Raw genomic sequence first — 7,116 nt, 5'->3', positions numbered from 1 at the left:
TTATTTTGATATATCACAGTGAAAGATTTATCGTCCTCTTTTTTTTTTTTTTTCAAAAAAAAAAAAAAAAAAAAAAAAAAAAAAAAAAAAAAGACTTAGAAACAAAGAAAAAAACAGAAGAAAAATATATGGAAGGAATTCCACTAAAATTCAAAAGATTTAATGGGAAGATGAGAATGTGGACTAGTTTTTAATTATTTTCTGTTTTCAACTTAGTTCTTGAGTTGTTTGAATTAGTTTTCTATGAAAACATTTAGTAATACAAACTGCAAGGCCCCAGCGCAGTGGGCAGTCTGTGATACCCTCCACAAAGCCAAATATTTGTCAGTAACTTGAAGCACACACCAAGTGTCAAATTTTGAAAAGGGAAACTTTCACAGGTTATCAGTGAAAACCCATAGCAGTGTCTTCCTAGGAAATCCCAGGAACTTTTGGCAGTGGGCACCAAAATGCATCCTGGAATGATTCTGCTGGACAGTCGATGAGGGGGGGTGTGCAGCAGGGAGCTGTGCGTTCCTTAAGATTCAGTGAGAACGAGAATGTCTCTGGCAGGAATGATGGAAGATATGTAATTAATTTCACTTGACAAGCATAAAGGAAAAGTTTCCCTGAGCCACTGTAACCCGAGCTAAAGCAACCCTGCTTGGCCGAGGGTGTGTGTTTAGACTGGATCTCACCTTGGTGACTTAGCCATTAGCAGGAATTCACTGTTTACTTTCAGGATTCTTATCAGTACTTAGACTGTGTTTGCATGTGATTCTCTGATTGCTCAACAGACTTGGCCATCTATGATTTAGAAATAAGTTGAAAACATTGGCAGATCACAGAAAGCTAATCTCAACTCCCTAATCTTCTTCAAACTCCACGATTTTCTCTCTTTCAGGATGCATTAACGTAGTCTATTGAAGGAGCCTGCCAACACACACCACCTGTGGCAGGTGTTAGAAAACCAGGTCTTGCCGTTCCCACCAGGGTTCTGGAGCGTTTGGACCCTGCCGTTGCCTTGAACACTTTGCCAGGGCGTTTTCCATTCTCACAGAGGAACGTCAGTCCTTGGAGTGGGCATCCTGTGAGACCCCCTCTAAAGAAAGTTCCAGAAAAGAAGATGCTCTTTCGGAGTTCGTGAGGATGGGGCTAGAGAGATAGTCAGTGGTTAAGAGCACTGGCTGCTCTTGCAGAGGACAACTGGATTCCCAGCACCCACAGGGCAGTTGACAACCATCCATAACTCCAATTTCAGGGGACCTCCTCTTCTGACCTCCGCAGGCATTACACAACACGGTGCACTTATACACACGAAGGCAGTACACTCATACACATAAAATTAAATATTAAGAAAAAAAATAAGAGTTCATGAGAAGAGGCACACGCCTTTAATCCCAGCACTCAAGAGGCAGAGGCAGACAGATCTCCAGTGAGTTTGAGACCATCCTGGTCTACATAGTAAGTTTCAGGCCAGTCAGGGCTGCATAATGTCTCAGAAAACCAGAAAACAAAATGAAGAAGAAGAAAAGGTCACGAAGAGGGCCAGGCCTGTAGCTCAGTGGGTAGAATGTTTGTCTAGCATGCATGAAGCCCTGGGTTCTATTCCCAGCACTGCATAAACCAGTATGAGATCAGACGCCTGTAATCGAACACTCAGGAGGTGACAGCAGGAAGATCAGAAGTCCAAAGTCATCCTTGGCTGCACAGAGCTCCAACCCAGCCTAGGACACGTCAGACTGTCTCAAAATAAAACTTCATAAAGAACTTTAAAAGAATTTTTTTTAATTTTACTTATGGATGGGGGCCCACATGAGACAACACACGTGAGGTTAGAGAGCAACTCTGTGGAATCGCTTCTCTGCTAGGAACCTTTACATGGGTTTCAAGAATGGAACCCAGGCTTTCACCCTCAGGTGGCAAGGGCCTTTACCTGCTGACCCATCTCGCCAATCCCATAAAGAACTTCTGGGGGAACTATGACTGGTTAACACTGGACAGAGACCAGGGGATTTCGCTCTGATTGTGTGTTTTTCTTATTCGAATGACTTTGGACAAGCCACCCAAGGTATAAGGGCCACTCCGGAAGAAATCTGCACAGAAGCATGGGGGCAGGCCGGGCTGGGCTGGTGCGCTCCTTCTCCATAGAGGAGGGGAACTTACGTTGAGACTGAATCTCAAGACATTGTTCCATCCAGATCCAGGCCTCCTCTTGGAAATCTGGGGTGCGGGGTGTGGGGTGGGGGTAGGAAGCGTACTCCAACACATTTTAAGTTCTCAAAGTCAGAGGTGTGGCTGCATCCCTGGGGGAGGTGGGAGGTGGTTTTTGTCCTCCTGGACACCTGAGCTGTTTTCTTTTCCATGGTGAAGAAACAAGCCCAGAGCCCGGCCATGCGGAAGCACTGGGGAATAACCAAGTCAGTGGCAGCTGAGTGGTAAAGGGACGCGTCGAGAGGAGCCCACACCTCTTGGCAGCCTCCAGAGACCTGGCCAGACCACTGTGATGTCACCAGGTGCCTGGGGTAGTGAGGAGCTTGTGCTACCTTTGCTTGTCACTGCCCACAAGGCCGTGTCCTTCACCTGGTGTGCTCAGGTGGTGCTGATCTGTGATGGGGAGGGAACCCCAGGGCGCAGTTTTCCAACCCTCCCTGCCAGTAGCCGCAGGATAGCGAGCTTCTCTTTGATTCCAGCTGCACCTTTCTACCTCTGGTTGTACCTCAGAGGCAAGTCCCACTTCCCTTTCCTGCTTCCTTCCGCACCTCCAGCTTTGTACTGAAACTGTGCTGAAAGGCCCGACTCTCTGCAGAACCGCACAGCCACCCTGCTTCCTAGTAAATAGAATCCACATGTCTGACCTGTCATCCGTGTTCTTTGTTACCTACTTTGACTCCAAGCTCTTCCTCACATACTCCAACCAAAATGGAAAACACCTGGACCTGCCCATCCGCTGGTTCTGTCCACTCTACATGTGTGGGCACATGTGTGCAGGAACACACGTTCACAGAGGTATACCCACAGAGTCCCCGTCCCTCTCCCTGTGACTAATTTTATCACATACACATTCACACAAGCATAAACACACACATTCACACAAGCATGCACACACACAGACACAGAGTCCTCTTCCCTCTATCCACATGACTACTTTTATCTTAACTCGGGGACTCTAGGTCGAAGGATCCAAAAGTCCCATGGGAACACTCCACTGTCTCTGTTGGCTAGGTCGTCCCTCTCCCTGTGACTAATTTTATCACATACACATTCACACAAGCATAAACACACACATTCACACAAACATGCACACACACAGACACAGAGTCCTCTTCCCTCTATCCACATGACTACTTTTATCTTAACTCGGGGACTCTAGGTTGAAGGATCCAAAAGTCCCATGGGAACACTCCACTGTCTCTGTTGGCTGGGATGAAGGTGACCTTGGCAAATATCTACCTTCTGAGCTTATCAGTATGGAATCACAACACACTTGTTGACCTGTAAGGTTTCCATGAATGCAAAGTGTCAGGCACACAGTAGGACAATACTTACACAAGTTATCTGTTACTGACTGAATATAAGGTCAAGAACTTTGCTTGACCCAAGTAATGACTCCGGCTGATGCACCATTTCCCATATGGCTTGGTACGACCTGGGACATGAGTATGAGAGCACAGAGCTCTTTGAGGCAGACTACCCCATACTCCCGGGCAGCACTGTTTTGGAAAGTCCAGGCCAGAAGTCACCCTTGGCCGCAGCAGTCTGGTGGGTGGGATAGCTCTGCCTCAAGCAGGCCCTGTGGCCCTGTCTCCTGCTGCAGAACAGTCTGGGCTCTGAGTTAAACAGTCTTAATGGCAAAGTAGGGGTTCCCAAGTCAGAGGCTTCAAGCTAGCAATGCATATGCAAAGCAAGTATTATCTGTGAATTGAATAAAGAATGTTTCTCCTTTACACACGACGAGCTGCCTCCTCAGCAGCACTGATGCTGGAGACCAGCAGTTCTCTACTCCCCAGAATGTCCAGCGTCCTTCCTTCAGAACAACACTGTGGAGGCTGAGACAGGAGGATTGCCATGAGTTCCAGGTCAGTGTGGGTTACAGAGTCAGTCACAGTCTTGCTCAGAGAGTCTCTCTCTCTCTGTCTCTCTCTGTCTCTCCCTCTCTGTCTCTCTCTGTCTCTCTCCCTGTCCAAGCAAAAAGCAATTGGCTCCTCTTTGCAATGCCTACACCCATGCTGTGGGGTGTGTCTTTCTTTCTCATCACCTCTTTTAACCTTCAGTGCTTGAAGTCTATATTAAAATATCTTCAATAAGAACCTCAATTCTGCTTTAAAAAAAAAAAAACGGCTAAATCACGTGTCGGGAGGGGGTATGAAGCAGACCATCCATCTCTTTTTCTTTCTTTTAAAAAATAACAGACTTCTTTTAGACTAATTCTAGAATCACAACAAAACACAATGAAAAATGCAGACTTCCCAAGCATCCCTGTTCCACACCTTCAAGACTGTTTAACAGATGGACCTTACCTTTTTAGCCTCCCCTAACAGCTACGATCTTCTGTCATCATGGTTCTAGATTTTTCTGAATGCTTTATGCTTGCAATAATCCAAAAGACTGGGGTCTTTTACTTGGTAATATGCACCTTTGTTTGTTTTTGATTTCCTTTTGACTTTTTTGAAATAAGATTTCGGGTAGCCCAGGCTGGCCTCAAAGTTGTCATATAGTCAAGAGTAACCTTGAACTCCGATCCTCCTGCCTCTACTTCGGGAAGTCTGAGATCACCACACCTACTTGGTGTGTGTCTTTGGTTTCTGTTGTTGTTACTGGTTTTTTGTTTGTTTGTTTTTGGATTTGTTTGTTTGTTTTTTGTTTGTTTTTGAGGCAGGGTCTTTCTTACTAGTTCAAGCTGACCTGGAACTCACTACATAATTCAAGTTCGCTTCGAATGCATGGCCATCTTCCTGCCTCCCGAGTGCTGGGATGAGCCACCACACAGCAGTGATACGCTTCAAGTCGCCCCACGGCTTTTCCAGGCATGCCAGCTTGTTTCTTTTTATCCCACAGACTACTCACCCATCTATTCTATCCATCTTTTTGGTTTTTTATGTGTATGAGTGTTTTGCCTGCATGTATATAAGTGTACCTGTGTCCTGAAATGCCCACAGAGGTCAGGAGAGGGTCCCCTGGAATTGACGTTGTAGACAGTTGTAAGCTGCCATGTGGGTGCTGGGAACTAAACCCAGGTCCTCTAAGAGCAGCCAGTGTGCTTAACCACTGAGCCATCTCTCCAGCTGCAGTCGTAGCTCATCTTAATTCTCCCAGTTTTCAGTGATTATTATTAAAGCTGGGGTAGTGAGGGGGAGACCAACAGGCATGTTTTTGTATAGACAGAGGGTTTCAGTTTCTTTTGGGTAAATACCAGATTGTAATTACTGGGGCCCGTAGAGATCAATCTTCCTAAGAGGCCGAAAGCTTTTCCATTCCCACCAGAGCTAGTGAGTACCTGTCACTGCACATCTCTGCCAGGCCTGGATGTTGTCAGTGTTTTCTATTTAACATACAACTCCAGCCAACCACCATGGCTCCCACATTTAATCCCAGCACTTGGGAAGTAGAGGGAAAGGACTAGCAGTTCAAGGCCTGTGTGGCCTACAAAATGGCAGAGGGGCGAAGAGGTGTCACTTAGATGATTGAATAGTTGCCTAGAATGAAGAAAGGCCTGATTTCAAACCTCAGCACCCCCCGCCCCAAATGTGTAGTGGTGCACAGCTATAATCCCAGGGAAATAGAGGCAGGGGGAATCAGGAGTTCAAGGTTATCCTGGGCTACTTAATAAGTTTAAGGTCAGCCTGGGCTACAGGAGACAAGACCTTGTTTAAAAAAAACACAACAACAAAAGAAATTTGCAATTTAATAACTGAGGTTATTCTCTTTTCAGATGCTTACCTGAGCTGTGTTTTCCTGCCCACCCTGTTTACGTGTTGCTGGGGATTCAATCCAGGGCTTTGTGCATGCCAGGAAAGCACTCGAGTAACAGAATTACACCTCTTCCAACCACCCCCAGATCCCAGAGGACCTCTGCTACTCATTAGCCACATGAATTGAATGGCTTTCCCCTTTCCCTGGCCACCAGTTTCTTGGGTGTAAAATTATGGTAACGTATAAGAGCTTTCAAGTGGCCTCTGACCCTGTGCATCTGTCTATCCTTTCCATCAGAGCCAAGATCAGGATAGGAGTGTGTTTCTCTTGCTGGAAACCCAGAGTCCACAGGGCTGCTTGCAGTCATGAGACATGCCTTCAACTTGGCCTCAGAGAGACTTTGGTAACAACCTTCAGAATCCAATCTAATGCACACTTGGCCAGTGCATGAGTGAAACAAAGCTGGCTTCCCCTTTCAGAGTCACTGCCGTCCATGAAACAAACTGGACTGATAACATCGAGATTTAAATGAGAAATGCTTTGTGTGCGCGCGTGCGCGTGCGTGTGTGCGTGTGTGTATACACACAATTACATATAGGGCAGAACACACAGAATTCCAGGCTCAACACACTTTGCAAATGTAAAGAGAAACAGAAATAGAAAGTCGTCAAATAGCAGCTGGCTGAGCAATCTATTTTTAAACAGATCCTGAGTTCTGTGGGAGAATGTCATTGAGAAAACTGAGAAGGGTTCCAGAAACTTCAGCATTTCTGGTGTTAAAAGACTCTTCTGGGGCTGGAGAGACGGCTCAGCGGTTAAGAACACTGGTTGTTCTTGCAGAAGGCCCGGGTTCGAATCCCAGCACCCACATGGCAGCTAACAACTGTCCATAACTCCAGTCCCAGGGGACCCGACAGTCTCTTCTGACCTCCACGGGCATTGCACGACATGGGTGCACTTACCTACACGCTGGCAATACACGCATACACCTAAAATAAAAATAATAAACATATTTTTTTTAAGTTTAAAAAAAAAAAAGTATCTTCTGGAGGCAGAGGCAGGTGGATCTCTGTGAGTTGAAGGCCAGTCTGGTCTACATAGTAAGTTCCAGGCAGCTAGGGCTACAGGGAGACCCTATTTCAAAACAGACCAAATAAATAAATAAATAAATAAATAAAATAAAATAAAATAAAATAAAATAAAATAAAATAAAATAAAATAAAA

Source organism: Nannospalax galili, unplaced genomic scaffold, assembly GCF_000622305.1.
Source record: "Nannospalax galili isolate Female #2095 unplaced genomic scaffold, S.galili_v1.0 scaffold1177, whole genome shotgun sequence".
NCBI classification, from domain to species: domain Eukaryota; kingdom Metazoa; phylum Chordata; class Mammalia; order Rodentia; family Spalacidae; genus Nannospalax; species Nannospalax galili.
The sequence above is the reverse complement of the archived record's forward strand: the minus strand, read 5'-3'. Positions refer to the sequence as shown.